General features: G+C 39.2%; 1 long non-coding RNA gene across 1 annotated transcript; it reads left to right on the top strand.

Moving 5' to 3' along the window:
* The first annotated feature begins 991 nt into the window (after positions 1-991).
* On the top strand, positions 992-17081 carry LOC124160456. The gene is made up of 3 exons (XR_006865163.1): positions 992-1271; positions 12367-12723; positions 16664-17081. It is a non-coding gene; the product is annotated as an uncharacterized LOC124160456 (long non-coding RNA).
* The last annotated feature ends 585 nt before the right edge of the window (positions 17082-17666 follow it).

The raw sequence follows: 17666 nt of genomic DNA, 5'->3' as shown, positions 1-17666 counted from the left end.
AATCTGAGCCTTTAATATCACACCTTTCGCACACGCTTCACGTTAGACGCGAGCGTTGTAGCCCTCCTAAGCTCGGGGCCCTTGTCGATTGCCGACCTGGTCAGACCGCCCCTGGATCAGAGGCGCCGACTCCATGGGGCCTGAAGGGGCCCGAGCCCCCTCAAAAATTCGTTATGGGTGTAAGGAAAAAATGTGTCAGGCTTGTTGATTTTCCCCGGAGTGTCCAGATATAGAGATTCGAGTAATCAGGGTTCTAATGTTGATCATATGACTCTTCTTAAATGCTTAAAAAACTTAAAACTCACTACCTATAAAATTTCCCGGAACAAGATCCCCGGTTTGGGCCCCCCCAATATTTTTTGTAAGTCGGCATCCCTGCCCTGGATCAAGCATAACTATGAATGTGGTCATGGGCGTACCCAGCGAGGGGCAGGAGCAACAATCGCAAATGTCTTTGAGGAAAATAATATTTTTTCAAGTAAATAATTTTAAAAACTAATAAAGAGCTGTTACAGTTTCCTTAAAATGTTGGTTTCATAGATTTTTTCCATGCTTAAATCTTACCTATAACTTGAACAACCATGGCTTGCTCCCCCACCCCCCGTAGTTTTGATCCTGGGTACGCCCTTGGATGTGGTCACTTTTCATTCCGTAATATAGAATAACCCTTCGGACTTCCCAGCGGCTAACAGCACTGCATCACACATCTCACCCCTTCTTCCCACACTCATCCCACCATTTCTCCACCGCATGCTTCTCCCGCCGCGGATGCCAAACCAACTTTCCCCTCTACCCGCCCGTTCAACGGCGCAAGGTCAAAGCCACCAATGGGAGGCTTCCGTCAACTCGGCGAAGTGTGAGAGAGCAAACCTGGTGTGGGAGAGAGATAGACCACACGCGACCACAAGCTCACACTCCCACCACTGACGCACTCGACTGCGCTGTTGTCTTTTTTTTTCGACATTCAACGATCTTATATACATCGGAGATCCTGTCATCGGGAGGTTATACGGAGAGTTGCTCCCAGCGTGCGAGGTTGTTACCTACTCAGTCTCTCTCTGCCAGCTCGTGTGGTGACTGCAGTGTTTACGCTCTCGTAGCTATCGGCATCTCCAGCTTTTGTGTCGCCGGCTCATTCTGAGGGAAGCGGACGTTCGGTTACCTGTGAATAGGAGAAAGTGAAGGCTTTTCTAGTTCCACACGTTCAAGAGGAATACCTACACAAACACAACGTGCAACAAATCTTTCGAGTTCACCTTGGAGCCGAATAGGTGAGTTTCAATCCCTTCTTCGACCGTACTGCTACCTTTTACTTCCAAACTATCCAAGGTAGTAATTCAGTGGCGTAGCCAGGAATTTCTTTCGGGGGGGGGTTCAAAAGCAGAGTGGAAATTTGTTTAAAAACAGGGTACTAAGTAGAGGGTTTAAAAATAATTTTAACACTTTTCATAATCGAAAAAACTTCATTTGTTAAAGAAATATTTTGTAAATTCATGATTTTTCGATATTTTATTTTCATTTTTGAAGGACAATATTTTTTTATATATCAGAGGGGGTCCGCACCCCCCTGGTTACGCCACTGTAATAATTCATTGATTTGCATGTGCGCGCCATTACATCTAGGTTATTATTCATATCATAACAGTCGTGCAGCAAAACTGGAGCTGTGCATCAATTCCTCAGAAATGTTCATCGTAGGATGTTCTGCTCACGGAATGAAAGCTTTTTTGTTGTAAACTTTAGGTTGCATCGCCAATAAATTTAGTGAATATGATATCGTTACCGCTGGCGATTCCGAGTTTTTTTCTGTTTCATTACCGTCCATTGCAATGTTGAGACCATCGCTAACAAATTTAGTGAATTTGATGGTGAATCTTGCAACTGTCCTAAAAGAATCCAACGCTGACTTCGCTTTGCTCCAGAAATCGCCGGATCTCAGATATGAAGGATTTATGTTGCGCTTGGTAGGTGTTTATTTTTATTCACTCTGATGCGCTTGAACATCGAATTTACAAATTAATCTCCCACTGTCTAAAATTTTGTTATCAAGAGAAATGTTTGAAAAACGATACCACTCAGAAACATGTCTCATCTTCCTACCGGTGTGTTCAATGAAAATAACCAGAAAGGTAAAGGCAAAGAAGTTTCCCTATGGGTTTAACGGGAAAATTTCTGAATGCAATCCAATAATCGGCAAACTTATATGTATTTAATTGTGATATTCCTCGAAATACATTCATTTACATTAGATAATGAAGGTAGTCTTTGAGAAAATACCTCGAGGAGGAACAACATATCTGTTTTCATGTTAAGACTGCTCAGATTGTCCAAAAGAGTAACGATTTCACTATACTATACTCATTAAAACCCTTGACACGGCTTCAAAAACCCTCGCATCAATTGAAATCAAGATATCCAAGTGATAAATTTACTGCTTTCCCAAAATAAATATCATTTCTCCTCAATGTCTCTCACTTTTTGACGATATCAACAGGCAAAACGGAATACTGAAGCCTATAGAAATTAGGATTGTTATTTTAGAGAAACAGATGTACTTTCAGGTAATCAATGCTTCGAATTCTTTCCTATTGCTCGGTCTACATCTAATTAGGTTGTGAAAGATAAGATGATCTTTCAAGCATTGCATGGGTTTAAAGCTTTTCCTAGGCTTTTAACCTTCAATTTTCATGCCGGTAGGTGTAGTATAATTGCCGAAGAAGTATCCACGGATTCACTCATAAGTAGCTTAGGTACAAAAATATTTAAGGTCTTCGTACACACTCAGGAATTTATTTATATTTATTTTAATAAAGAGATACACATACAGCAATACTGCCAATATAAAGTGCACTTATAACAAAAAATATTAAATAATTAAAGAATAATTATTTGTTACAAATTTAAATAGAATAAAAAAGAAAAACAAACATTTATCCGGCTATCTAGTCATTTATGCGATAAATATGTTAATGCCCGATGAGTAAAATATTTAAGTGTCAGACCAAACGGATCAATATCACCGGGTAGAGTATTTATTAAAAGGGAAAGCCTATGGAAAAGTGAGCGCTTAATTACTACCAAGTTAATGCATTTTCATCTCCAAAGCTCTCCACTCTGTGAAATAAATTGCAGTTTTTTTAATATATATATATATATATATATATGGGTTCGAGTCCCAGTCAGGCCGCATTTTTACCCTCTGATTTCTGGCTTTTTCCATCTACCACAGCACCGTTGTCCTTGTCCTTTTTCTATTCCATGTTCCTTTCCCTTTCTTTCCTTACCTGTGAATTTATATGCATATTTGCGCTTAAGGCGTCGTGTGAATGAATGAAGTAGTATATATATATATATATATATATATATTACTCATTTAGATTGAGCTATGTAAGAATAATATGTGTATCAAAAAGTTTCAAGAGTGGGTTATGAGAGATATTGTTTTCTGTATTTTTCTAAATTATATGCAACTACTAAGACTGAATGGAGGGTCTGAGAACAGGTCATTGAAGCTCAGGTGTGGGGATCATCTTGTATTACACGCGTCCTTTCAACGAGAACACAGCAAGTAACTGAGTAGGTACAATGCAATTCGCCTTTGCGCAACGACGCGGAAAATGTCGACAGCCTTCATCCTAGGAATGCCCGCTAGTAATCCGAATATGATCGTATTTTTTAAAGCCTCACTGCTTGCACTCGGCCAGTGATGCTTTCTCAATGATCCCAGTCCTAGACAATGCCAAACGCCAGAAAAAGAACACATTCCGAACAATTTTCCTGCTGGGGTTGTTGAGTATTTTTTTCTTTCGGAATCATCGCATTCCTGATTCAAAATTCATTTTCGGCTCAGCCCATGAGAGCGTAAGTCATTCAAAAGAAATGGAATTAATATTTTCGATCCTATCCTTTCAATTACTCCACGAAAATATTTTTATTGAATATTGCATTGACAATTTTATGAAATTGGATTCTCGGAGGATCTTTTATTATAAGGTACTAAAAGTGCGCTTTAAAGTGCTTATACACAGTATTTTTATTATCTTATTTCTTTCATTATCAATGAAATCTAAAATCTCTGCCTCTCTCAATTCATTTGGAACTCTGTATGCGGCAATGTTCAATTTGTTTTTGGAAATCCTACAGAATCTATTCGTAAGAAATGCTTTTTTCCGACTATAAGGTAACGTGATAATTTATACGCTGGCATATATAGAACCCCGCTATTTTATTCCCTATTACAGGTGGCCTCTCCGCAGCAGAGAATATGTTTAAAGGCCAAGAAATTTTCACATGCACAGTTGTATCTCTCTGTTCGTGCCAATATCAATATTTTAAATTAACAAACTTTATGCAACACTTTCCAAGAATATATTCAAAAAGGAAGAGAATTTTTAGTCGATAAAGGAAGATACTGGTTAGAAAGAAGGAGAATAGATTTAATGGATTGGCTGGTGGGGGGGAGGGTTGAACTCGTTCAACTTATGCTGAAAAAAGGCAGAAGAAAGTGAGATGGCGAGGACAGCATGCATTTGAGAACTTAATCGTTTTTAACACAAATGAAATTGTAGAGCGATTTTTTTGGTTGATTGCACTCTGTAAGAATCAATATTTTCTGTAAAAAAACTAAGGTCTAGTAACTCAAACATATCAGTTGTTAGATGAAGCAGGCGTTAGATTCCATGGCGATTAACTGTAGAGAAAAATCCTGATTGGTGGACAACAGCAACAGGCGCTGGCACTCTTTCTGACGTAAAGACCACAAATTTTGGCACCTTTTTTGGCTCTGAATTCGTTTATTAAATAAAAGAAGGAGGTAAGGATATAAAACTTTGTAAGGTTCACTGTTATTTAATTATGGGCACGACCCGGGCTTCGTAACTTGGTTACATCGTCAGGTGACTGATCTTGCATGCATCATACATTTATACACAAAGTACACAAGTGGCAGTGGGGACATCTATCGGAAAGGAAAAGGACTGGTTGAAAGGGCGGGGGTGAGGGTTAAACACGGAATGGAATAGTGAGACACCAACACCGCCACCTTCTTTAGCTCTCGTCTCCTCACCCACTTTAACCCCGCCCTCCCCTGGCTGGTCAGATACCTATCCTCACAGGAAAAACCCTCGTCCCAAATCAAGGCTGCCCCTTTCTCACTATTCCATTCCGTGTTTAACCCTCACCCCCGCCCTTTCAACCAGTCCTTTTCCTTTCCGATAGATGTCCCCACTGTCACTTGTGTACTTTGTGTATAAATGTATGATGTATGGAAGATCAGTCACCTGACGATGTAACCAAGTTACGAAACCCGGGTCGCGCCCATAATTAAATAACAGTGAACCTTACAAAGTTTTATTTCCTTACTTCCAATATGGAAAGGTTTCACAAAGTAAAGCCTGAAGTTATTAGTTATAAAAGAAGGAGGTCTGTGCTGATCAATCTCAACCCATAATCTGTAACTGAATTCATATTTCAAGTATCTGGGGCACAGCTAGGACTTATGGCTGGGGGGAGGTTAGGCGCAACTGGTACTGGGGTGTCTGGGGGGTATGGAATACCCACCAGGGTAAGTGGGAGATGCGGGGGGCGGGAGCCCTGAAAATTTTAATGATAAATGATTAGAAAAGGTGAGTTTTACTGCCTTCTGAGAGATATTTCATTAATCCTTACACTATCCTGTAAGTAATGTTTATCCAATTAAGTGAAATGGATTAAACTTGAAAAGTTCTAAGAGATCTGGGGGGTTTAACCCCCCCCTATTAGATCCCCCCTCGCTGCGCTACTGTCAAGTATTGCTTTTCATCTTATAGTATGCCATGTTTAGGAAAATAACCGAGGCTATATGAGAAAGTGCTGTACGAAATAAATATAGAATGAACGTATTTATCAAGAGGAATCCAGGAAAGAATTCTGGAAAAGTGGGGAAAGATCCACGAAAAAACATGGGAACCCATTGAAAGAAACCACACAACCCAACCAACCACCCAAGAAACGTGGTCCATTCATAAGCTGCAGTAAATACCGATAGTAACCTTGTCCTTCTTGAGTAGACATGTAGGACAAACTGAAAATTATCATTTTTCCGAGGGTCTTGACCTTTTGAGGACGGTGTTAATTGAAACAGTTGACAACAGAAATCACTGTAGAAAACTATATTGATAATGTAAGCGAGCTCCAAGACTGGGTCAGGGACAAATAGAACGCAAGGAATGGCAGCCGTCGCCTACCGAAAGTTTCATTTCCCGGAAAGCTAGACGCCGCATGAAATTCGTATTTGGTGAATCGATTAAAGTCAACCTAAATTGTTCTCACAGGCATGATTTGCATCTGATATCCCTCCACCCAAATACCTACCATCAAATTTTACCTCGTGTACTGAATTGGGTTCACCAATTCATGTAGAAATGCTAGTCACGCTTTTGTCGTAACAGGATCAGCAATGTACCTTCCTTGTACAATGTACCTGCCCTTTAGAAAAATATAATCCAAGATGATTTAAATCATTATTCTGTTTTGAATCCAAACATAAGAAATGATATGTTAGTAGTATCGACAACCATATAGTACTTAAGAGACATGCAAAGAGATTGTAATACCATATGGCTCAATTTTGACGAACGATATACGAGCTTCTTGCCTAAATTTGAACAAGGAAAATGATAGTTCGATGAGGGATTAATCGGATCCAATTCCTTACCTTATACATTCTAATTCACCTAATCAAGCTAACTAAAAAAGAATACTTCGTCAAAGGTGGACATTTTAGGATAATTGTATCAGTTCTGAGAATATTTTACATAATATTACTAGGAAAAATAATATTTTAAGCAGATTACGCTGCACCGTTTTCCCTGGCTTTACAGAGCTTAAAATGTGTGGTAGCATCACTTCATACGTCTGAAGTAGATAACGTTGTCCACCACTAACAGATCAAACGTGCTGAATCGTAGGTTTTACCTTGGAGGAACTATCCTCTTTTTCTAAAAGTTAACTCAAGACTGCGTAAACGAATTAGCATAGTTCTATATACTCATACCAATGAAAACAACTTTTTAAATATTTGCTGAACTGAGACTTGGATAACGAAATTGGGTCTAGACATATTATACTTCATATAAATAAAAGACAGGGTGAAACTGGATTCATGCGGATATGTGTGGTAACATGTACTCGAAAAGGACAAAGATGAAAGTTAAACCAGTATACCAAAAGTATACTTTTTAACTTACTAAAATTTATACTGCTCATATAAGAGAGAGCTGAAGTATAAAAATAAGTAGGCTGGCCACAAATACAAAAGACGGGAGAAAGTTACCCGAAGAGAAAAAAGAAAAGCCGCTCTAAACACTGTGAGGAATGTTAGAAAAACAAGCATCATCTATGAATATTTATCTCAAGCATTCTCGTCACGTACACGTCTTGGAAATTATGCGCGAAAAAATCAATGGAAAATGACACGAAAGAAGTGCTGCAAAACGTTCTTTATAAAAGGAATCCAAGATATAATCCAAGGTATCCGTGCATTGTTCGTTGATTTGAATATGAGCTTCATCGCATCGATATTGTTATTCGTACCATTGAACATCCAACTAGTCAAACCAAAGTTCTGCACCAGTACCTCAGAAACGCATATTTCAGGATGATCTGTCCGCGGAATGAAATCTTTTTTATTTGTCCTGTTCATTGTAAGTTCACGTTTATCCTGTAGTTAAAGGTAAATAAATTTGTCAAACAAGATTTCGAAATGATCGAATATTATCGAGTCGAGGAGATGCTAAATTAAAGTGATCTCGAAAAAGCTGCCGCATCTGAATTAATATTGTTCCCAGATCCTATTCGACCGATTGATAAGCAACCTGAGGTAATCCTATAGTCTTGCCTTACATTGTAACCATTACTGTTCCCCTTTTAAATTATTCGTAATCCTTGTGGACATTATATTCTTCTCCATCTAGAAGGCTTCCTAACCCAGCCAAAACATTAGTTTCAGAGGTTTTCTTTACCCTTTTAATTGGCTTTCGGATAAATATTTTTCTTAGGAAATATACTCTAGCTATCCGAGGACCCTGCTGCCTGGATTTCTTCAGTTAATCCAAGATAACGTAGGGACAGGGTACTTGCGAAAGGCCACATGCGGCGGTAGATTCAGCCAATGGAGAGAGAGAGGTCTTTTTAAGTGAGCGGGTGGGCAGGGCGAACTACGTCGCCGAGTTCATTTGAGACGCCCTTGGATCCACACATGTGGGTCAGCGAGACTCCGGAAGAGATATCAATGCCAAAAAGAAAACGATTCTCATCTCTTCGGGCTGGCAGATAAACCCACACGATTTTGGGAGACGCAGGCGGAGGTCGGAGTGGGTAAAACCCGGTCTTGTTCATTAGTTTCTTCCTCGCAGATACCTCGAGCGAAATCAAGGCACTTCCTCCTGTAGCTCTCTCAGTCCATCCTCATAAACGGAAATAATAAATTACCCCAATTCGCTTTGTAGTCTCCGACAGAGAGGGTCTACGGGTTCCACCTTAGTACATGGCCCGAAGGCTAACCTGAAGATTGAGAATGACAGCGGGAGAGATAAGGTCGAGGGACTCATAGAGAGAAAGCTGTGATCGTAAGTTTTTATTTCGACCAAGCAATAGGAAGTAATAGATGAATCATTAGCGGATTCTACTAATATTATGGAAAATATAAATAGAGTCGCCGGGGCTTGAACGGATGCTTAGGTATGCGCTAGAATGGAGTACGAGACAAAGAAATCTAATACATTTTATGTACATGGGACTGAAAAATGGTCCTTTAAATGCAATTACTGTAATCTTGTCTGCAGATGCAGCAAAATGGCTGACATGAAGTCATGCAATTCAGTCAGGATGCGAAGAAATAATACGCTTCTATTGCAATCTTAGCTTTATGAGTAAAGCATGATTGTGCAGTACGCAGGGAGTCTTTTGTCAATGAATGAGGGTTGGAAATCCAAAAAACTTCGGGAAAATGCTGAAAGAAACGAACAAAGTGCGCCATTTTCAATATGGAATTCAAGGAAATGGAATTATTAGCATGAAATACTGGTATTTTCTTAAACGATAACATTCAGGGGACGTGAGACAAAATGCATCATGGAAGAAATCAGATTTAGTAATTTTGACACCTTCATTAAACCCTACTAACACCGCGGAAGAGGAACTCAGCTGAGCTAAACATCGCACACATAATTTTGAAGTATCTCATAGGTCGTTGACTGCCGATAAGCGCATGGGTTTAACATCTCAGTAACGTTAATGACACCATATTTTTAAAATATCTGATCAGTCGTTGACTGCTGGTGACTTGCTGAGCTCAACGTCTTCGTAGCGCTGCGAGCATCATGCAATTAAAATGCGTGCACGGTCGCTGACATCCGATAAGCGGATGATCTCAACATATAGTCACGCAATAAGCATCATATTTTGAAACAGTGCGATCGATAATCGGTTGCCGTTTGCACACCCAACATAATTCCGCCTATACGGGAGAAGTAAAAAGCAGCTGAGCTCAACGTCTGGATAGCGCTATTTTCCCTACATTTTCAAAATTTCCGATCGGTCATTGACTGACGACATCAAAACTATGGCTCAGCGTTTACCAGAAAACACCTAATAAGTGAACGTCTTTTTCTCTACGAAATATTTTTTGGCATATGTTTTCAAAATATAAAGTTTGAAAAACGGCGCTATAATATTCCATTACCGACGCAATTATCTGGCAGCCTAGTGAGTGAACAGCCTGTGTTGCTTTCTACCGATTTGATCGATAGATTTTTCTTCCTCATAGGATAATCTACTAAAATTGGTAGCATATTAATTGCGTAAGCTTGGTTTCGCTGATGGTAGGACCTGCCCGCCTTGTGACGGTGCAGGATTCCTCGTCCCCTCCCTTCCTTCCCCGTCCTTCCCCTGGAGGCGTCGTCGGGCTCTCATCGCGGCGGCGCCTCCTTTCCTTGTTCCTTCCCGTCCTTCCCCTTCTGGTGGGAGAGGAAAAAAGCTGATCGCTTATAGTCCCTGCCCCAGGAGTGTATCCCGCGAGCCCATCCTAAGGGTTTCGTTCCCACAGCCTGTGTTGCTGAGAGAAGGGTCGCGGGTTCAAATCCTTTTGTGAAACCTTCAAACACCCACTATTAAAATCCTTGAAGTTCGAGGTGGCCCAGGGAAAGGAACTGCTAATAAATATGTGATGTTAAAAATGTACCAAAGTCTCAAAAAAAAAATACAGATTTCCACTTTTGAGCAATTGGGCACTCATGCTGTTATAGATGTTCTTCCTCAATCAAATGAGTTATATTACTAGATAGAAGGTTTAATTGTGATCGTAGAATCAAATTTATTTCAAGCCCGTGATTCGTTAAAAAAATCATTGACCTTATTTATATTTCTCAAAGCAAAACTTTTTATGGAGGCACCAGGAAGTAGTGATGTTCATCAAGTTAATCACTGATTTTTAGCGGAGGGAAGTTAAGTCACTCCCTTCATTAAATATGTGTTATTCACAAGACTGTGGCTTAGTCCGGGGTGAGCTCTAGCCTCAAATATCCATTATATCCTTCGGGTTGATTTACTGAGTGAGTAACTGAATGATGAAATTATCGTGCATGTAAAGATAGTAGGAAGATGTTTCAGTAAATATTTTGTCGCGTTACAAACGACACAAACTACATTTAAAGCATAATAATAATAATTATTATTATTATTTAAGTATTCCACCGATAACGGTAGGTTATCATGGAGTACTTAAGAAGCACTCTGGCAGCCTTCCATTCCTTCTAGTACTTCCCTCTTTAATTCGCAAAAAGGCCTACTCCCTTTCATTCTATCTGAAAAAATCCTATTCTCCTCCTTCTTCTCCCTCGTTTACCCTGCAAATATTATACTCAACTATAATTCCAACACGCAATAGAGCAATAAATACATTGATAGGAATAATTCTAAATTGATATAGGTGGAATAAGAGTCTAAATAGCGTTTAGGATAAAAATCTATAAACGAAGGAATGAGACCATTAAGAGTAGGAACTGCGAGGCACTCATCGAGCGATTGCGGTCAAGGAATGGAGACAACATGGCATGGTCGATAGGAACTATAACAAAACTAGCTCCTTTTTTATTTACAAATCCTTCCTACCGGTCAGTTGGAATTGCTTTTCTCCAAATGATTTAAATAAGCTTTGCATTCAATGCAAACCAGCATTCCACTATTCTCTCACCTTTAGAACGACTATTTTTTCTCAAGAGGCCAACAGCGGGGATAAACTCGTTCGCCTATCTAGGAATGCATCGGGTTCCGCTCAGTAGGCACCCTTGCTCGCTCCCTTCTTTGTAACTATCAACCTTTCTCATGACTCTTCCGCTCCGGCGAGAAGTAGCGTACGAAAAGGTAAAGCTTCCCAATTAGAGAAAAATTCCCACGATGCCTTTTAATGTGCAAATAATTCTCTCCCTCTCCCCTAGTTCTGTGCGTGTTCCCTTCCAAGGTATCAACGACGGGCATCCACGGGCTGCTGGGTCATAGTGCTTTGAGTAATTGGGAACTCATTATGCTATAAATCTTTCTTGAACCAATAAATTATGTTAAGCGATAGCACATATAAATTGTGATTGTTGCATCAAATTTATTTCAAGTCAGTGATTCGCTAAAACAGCAGTGACCCTTGTAGGTATTTCACCCAGAAAACTTTGCTGCACAGAAAGCTGCAGATCCTTGGACGAGATTTTTTATGACAATCTATTATCGCACGTTTTATAGACTAGATAATTGCACGAGTTTACCTAAAATCATAGCCACTTAAAACACGATTAAATAAAAAATAACAAAACTATATTTACATCACATGTAATGGAAAAAAATATTTTTTTCCACAGCAGCGTTAATGAGCAACATTTGTGACTCACACGATAAATTTCTTTTCACGGAAAATAATAAAGACGCAAGGAAAGATAAAAAATAACTACTGGACCGCATAAATTTCCCAATCTTAGAATGGCAATAACGATGTATGCTATTTCATCCAGGACTCCCCAACACTTTTCCCGCTAGGAGGATTCATATTTCTTTTTCAAAATCGATGCATAAAAAAATCTATTCGCTGATTGTCCTTCACTCCGTTCAAGAACACCAAACTCTTCCTGGTTCGCCTACTATGCGTCATCATTCGTAATCTATCAAATTTCCTACTCTCAAAACTATTGAGGAAGCATGTCTATCCTTACAACATAATCACAATGACGGAGCACCTGTCAACTCAAGATAGTGTTCAGATATTCATAGGTATTTTTTTCATGCATTTCACGATGAATTTGTCATATTTCTAAACCATTCGTTTCTTTTTCATCCGATCCGCAGCTGACGACCTTGTTTGGAGATACAAGAGGAAGCAGAAAACCCCAAGGATGTATCCCAACCCCTTCGACCGGAAGCACTCGACCATCAGGCAGGTCATTGACAGGATTCTGTTCCCGGACTCCCGCGGCAACGCTAAGAAAGGCGGGTTGGGTGGCGTGGCTCTGCCGGTCGGCGGCGGCGGCTGGAGTTCCGTGAGGGGCTCCTCCAAAGGTGGAAGGAAGATCTCGCCCGGGAAGTGAACCGGGGACGCGAGTCTGGCGGTCGGTTCGCCTGCTCCATTAGACCCAGGCGCGACCGCCCAAGACCCGCAAAAAAACTGCGCCAATTAATGATGCAAACGGACATTCCAGGCCGGAGGTGAGTTTACATAAAAAAAACTTAAATAATAATAAGGTAGCCATTAAGGACAACCTGTTTTATGGCTACCATCATTTACATAGGGCCATGCTAACATATAAACATTTTAGGCACAGCATTTTAATTAGAGTACGTACATGTATTACATGGTATTTTATCATAGAAAAATATCCTCCATAATTTGCATTCTAAACAACCAAGACTGTATATTTTTCATAATTGCGTTATTATTTTTTGCTTTCAGACATTAATCAGGTAATAAATTATACACTTTTGGGCCTATAAACAAGAAACAACGTTTATACAGCGTAAGGTTAGGTCTTGGTAAAGTAATACGTGATCTTTGTAGGGTGAAGGAAGGACGGTTGTATAATAACCCCGTATTTCCACTTCTCATGAAAAATCGACGTAAATTGATGGAAATATCTCATGTGTATTAAACTGTTAAAAATGCAATAGTACCTAACATTCGAAATTGTATCTTTGTGATCACCGGCAAGAGTCAAGCGTTTCATCATTTCATGTTTTACTATAACTTCATAAGGCATTTAAATAAATTGCCATGAGAAAAAAATCCCATTGAGCGGGAATCGAAGAACGGACCCTAGGATTTCCGGGCCACTGCGCAGACGATTACGCAAACCAAATTCCTGATTACGCAAATCTATATAGCGTAGAGATCTGCGCAGCGAAACGGAAGGTTAAAGTTCCGGGGTTCGATTCCCAATCCAGAGGAATTGTTTCTCATTGTAAATCGTGTAAATTTAACCGCCGTTCACGCGATAAGATAGAAATATTACAGACTACAGTAGGCAGGAGTATAAATCGATTACCGATCAATCGATTGATATCGATTGAGGAGAGAGGAAAAAGGGAATGTTCCTTGAAGTAGTGAGGGAAAAAGAAACTGCATCTTAAAGGAAATAAGGAGGGTTTGCAACAAAATAAACGTCTGAAATTACAAGGGATTAAGAGGTTTTTAACTCGGGTTACATCCAAGTAAGCAAAGACGTTAATCACTTCTTAAGGCCTGGTTACACGGTGTATTAGCACGTACAAGTTAATGTACGTTTGCGTGAATGATTTTGGTGGTCGGGAACGGAACATGTACGGACGCATGAACCAAATTAGAAAAGGTTCTATTTTCTGTGCATGCATTCCCACAAGTTGGGTGGTTACACGGTGCATTTTGGCGTTCATTCTCGCGTTCATACATTTAAACATTAACCCGTGCGTGTTAATGTATCGTATAACCAGGCCTTTAGACTGTGCGATGCCAAGTTAGCATAAATCTAAAACCCTCTAATGCAAGGCGATAGTGAACATGAATCCATCTGTTGGGATTGAGCCTCTCTAAACAGTCGGCGAATGAGCTTGGAAAAAAATAAGTGAAGATGCGTGATCCTGGATCACTCGAAGTAACTCTCACAGTAAGAGACACGCCGTTGGGAAGTCAATCAAAAGGGGGATTACACGGCAGAGTTGGAGGTGAGTGTAAACATCGGAGCATGCAAACACGGCCCCGTCAAAAGCAGAGCCAAGGCATCGCGGATGCGAGCTCATTCCAGTCAATTCCCTCTTGCCCATATACATAAATAGCTCACTGCCCGATGTAGTAAGGTTCGAAGTCCTTCAAGCAAGTTGACATTAGAGAACACAAACACTTCGACACTTTCTCTGCCCCCGTCTGACTGGTTATCATATCTCGACCTTCGAAAAGGTCAGCGCCCAACTGTAATGTTTATTCTTCCCTATTTTTGTAATCGTCTGAAGGAAAATACAAATGAAGCCCGGTAAAGCGAAAAAAGCGACGTCTATACTGCCGTTTTTGGCTTGGGATAATGCAACGATTGCTGTTTTGTTACCGATTAACCCGTTTACAGTAGTTGCGTCACTGTAAAAAAATCCATGGCCAACTTTCGAGAACAGTTGCTTACTAGGAAGTTAACGTAACAAAGGAAAAACCTTGAGATGGAACGAATTATATATTTTCGGACAACTTTCGACATATTTCGGTCGAAAAGGAGCTAGCCGAAGCCACGAAGAGTACATACAAATCCAAATAATTTCAAAAAGACTTTTCGAATAAGAAAATTCTCTAAAGTCAATAAAATTTTAAAGAAATTTGTAAGAAATACGTTTGTCTCAACACTATCGTTGAAATTAGGAACGGGAAATTACTCCGAAAAAAAACTGAAAAATGCTAAAAAAAACTATCTATTTGCAAAACTATCGACGCTTCTTACAGATATTGATGTACATTTTGATTACCACCGATACTATACTCGGAATCAGTCGTACCAGTTCCAATAATATTTAACATGACATGCAACCCGCAAAAGGGTTGAAATTTTGTGCCGCAAACTGTGAAATATGCGGTAGAGGAAACTGAATCAGCGAGATTTCCGATATTTAGGGCTGTGAAAAGACCGAATATGCTCTATGACCTAGAGGAAAACTCCAGCAAAAGATATCTCAGAGTTAGCAAAAAGAATGGAACTGATTCCCCACTTGCAAAATTTTGATCCATTGCTATATTTAAACTCCCTGACCCCTACGTTTAAAACTCGTGACTCAGTAGGATATAATCAGAATACATAGCACAAACGTAGCAGATAGATCATTCTTTCACATTTAATTATGAGGCCAATGAATCAACCAGAATATTTTTAGATCATCCTTTTTTAAATATTAATTACTGCACTTTATTATTTAAACTGCAATCAAAAAATAATTTAAAAATTAATTTTCGTTAATTTCTGTGATTTATGAAATGACCCGTGAGCCTCTTTATAGAAAAAATAAGAGGAAAAAATACATTAAATACTACCTGAAACTATATGCATAACTTCATAAAAATACAGCTAAAAATAAATAATACTACATAAGATTTGAAATATGGTGTCAAAACGGGTTAAGGGCTTCTATCAAAATAACTGATCCATCCCTTGCGATATGAGGTAAGATACAGAAGATGATTGCTATGGAAAGGATTTTCCCTATGTGCACAAATATCATTAATAAAAGGCTGCGCTGCAGCTGTATGCATAAATATTGCCTAGATGGATAAATATGACATGTTCCTCTTCTTTTTATTTAGAAAGCGACCCCAAATTCGATGAATAATAAATTATAATCTGTATAATATCATACTAATTTGAGTCTGATGACGATGATTAATATTCTCCGTAACCCGGGACGCTTTATTTAAAAAGTAATCGGTATAAGTAATAGTTATACATCCAAGAAATGTGAAAATGGAGTACCACGCAGTTAAAAATGAGTAAGTGAATTTTGAAAATGCACAAAATTTATTGCTCGGGGGTATAGTGACTTTCTTACGGAGCCAATTCTGAGAAAATCCGGAGCATTCTCAAAGAAACATTAATATTTTCGATGTCTTTTTCTTGACCTCAATTTTTAATGATCTTAATCGATATCTGAAAATTTAATCAATGATCCAAGAGGACCGAGGCACAAATTATAGCCCTGAAGAAGGGACTGAGGGGTTGAGAAGCCAAGGGGTACAAGTGATTTTTTTTCTCAACAGAGTTAGGTAAAGTTAATTGCTAGAATGAATTTGCAAAAACTTGGTTGCCAAGGGATACGAGTGAGTTTATGTTCTGTGCTGACATCGAGTGGAAAATCAAATGCACTACTAAGTATACAATTGATATCGTTTGTTTTCTATACTTTATTTCTGTACCAAACTCTGTGTGGAAAAAAGAAATTAATTGTACCCCTTACCTTCTCACCCACTTAAATATATCGAAAAGTGGACAAACAATTTTGCATCTCATTCTCATTGTCAGACATATACGTGGAGACGTAATTCTTACTTAATATTTTCACAGAATTTAGGTATTATATGGTATTTACTCAATTTTCCTATTAGATTTATTGACTAAACCCTCCGTTTCTCTTTCAATCTAATTCGCAGTTGGAGACTTTCGGGCCAGCCGCATCCCGCATCATGACTCCTCAGCACGAAACCCCGCGTGACTGCCGAGAGTGGAGCTGTTTGGAATCAGCTTCGCAGGTCACGTCGGATGCTGTGCAAGCATGACCCCGGGCAGCGGTGACCCCTTTGCCGGCACACCGCTCTTGCTCTCACGCGAGTACGGTCAACTTCTTCACGAGACTGACGGTTGCAAGAACGCGAGAAGCCCAAAATGGATACGGCTGCTCTGTTACCAACCAGCGGCGGCCACGTGTCCACTGAAGTCACCCGAGCGATGTTCCGTATTCGTATACGACTAAAGCACTGCCAAAAGAAATGACAAATGATCATAATGTAAATAATTATCACCTCTTTCATAATTTCATTTCATATTTCAATAAAGCTTTTTTTCAATAAACTTTTTGTTTTCTTCCTGATGAAAGCCTCTTTGCTTCCTCCAAGTTGTGAAATTCATGCGTATAACCCAAAAAAAAAGGTACTTAATGAATTTCCTACTTTTTTCGCCGAGCTGAAAACCATCAACGCTAAGGTTTACCGCAGGAACTATGATGAAGGAAATTGCATAATATTGAGATTAATTCTTCCAAAAAATAATTGAATTAAATAAGTTATTCTGGACACAAATAATTACTGTTATATCATTAGAAACCAGAAAATATGAAAAATGTGATGAGTAGGATTTTTTACCCACTCCTACGACAGGTGCAGAAAATATTTATCAGGATTTTTAGAGACCGTAGTAAATTTGTACAAAAATAATTTTTTTAAATAAGAAGCAGGCTCTTTTTATAAATTTAAATATTTTCCTTCAGTCTAACCTCAAGTACTAGTAGTAGTGCCTTAGGTACTTATAAATAAGGAAAATAATCTATTTATCAATAGTTAACCCTATAAGGGTACACGATATGTTAAATAGTTAGTTTTCCTGGTGATTTCCCTACAGAAGTGAACATAATTTAACACGAACGTCAGATTAATAAGG

The sequence above is a fragment of the Ischnura elegans genome, chromosome 6 (genome assembly GCF_921293095.1).
Source record: "Ischnura elegans chromosome 6, ioIscEleg1.1, whole genome shotgun sequence".
In the NCBI taxonomy this organism is placed as follows: domain Eukaryota; kingdom Metazoa; phylum Arthropoda; class Insecta; order Odonata; family Coenagrionidae; genus Ischnura; species Ischnura elegans.
Note: the sequence above shows the minus strand (reverse complement) of the source record. Positions and strands in the feature narration are given on the sequence as shown.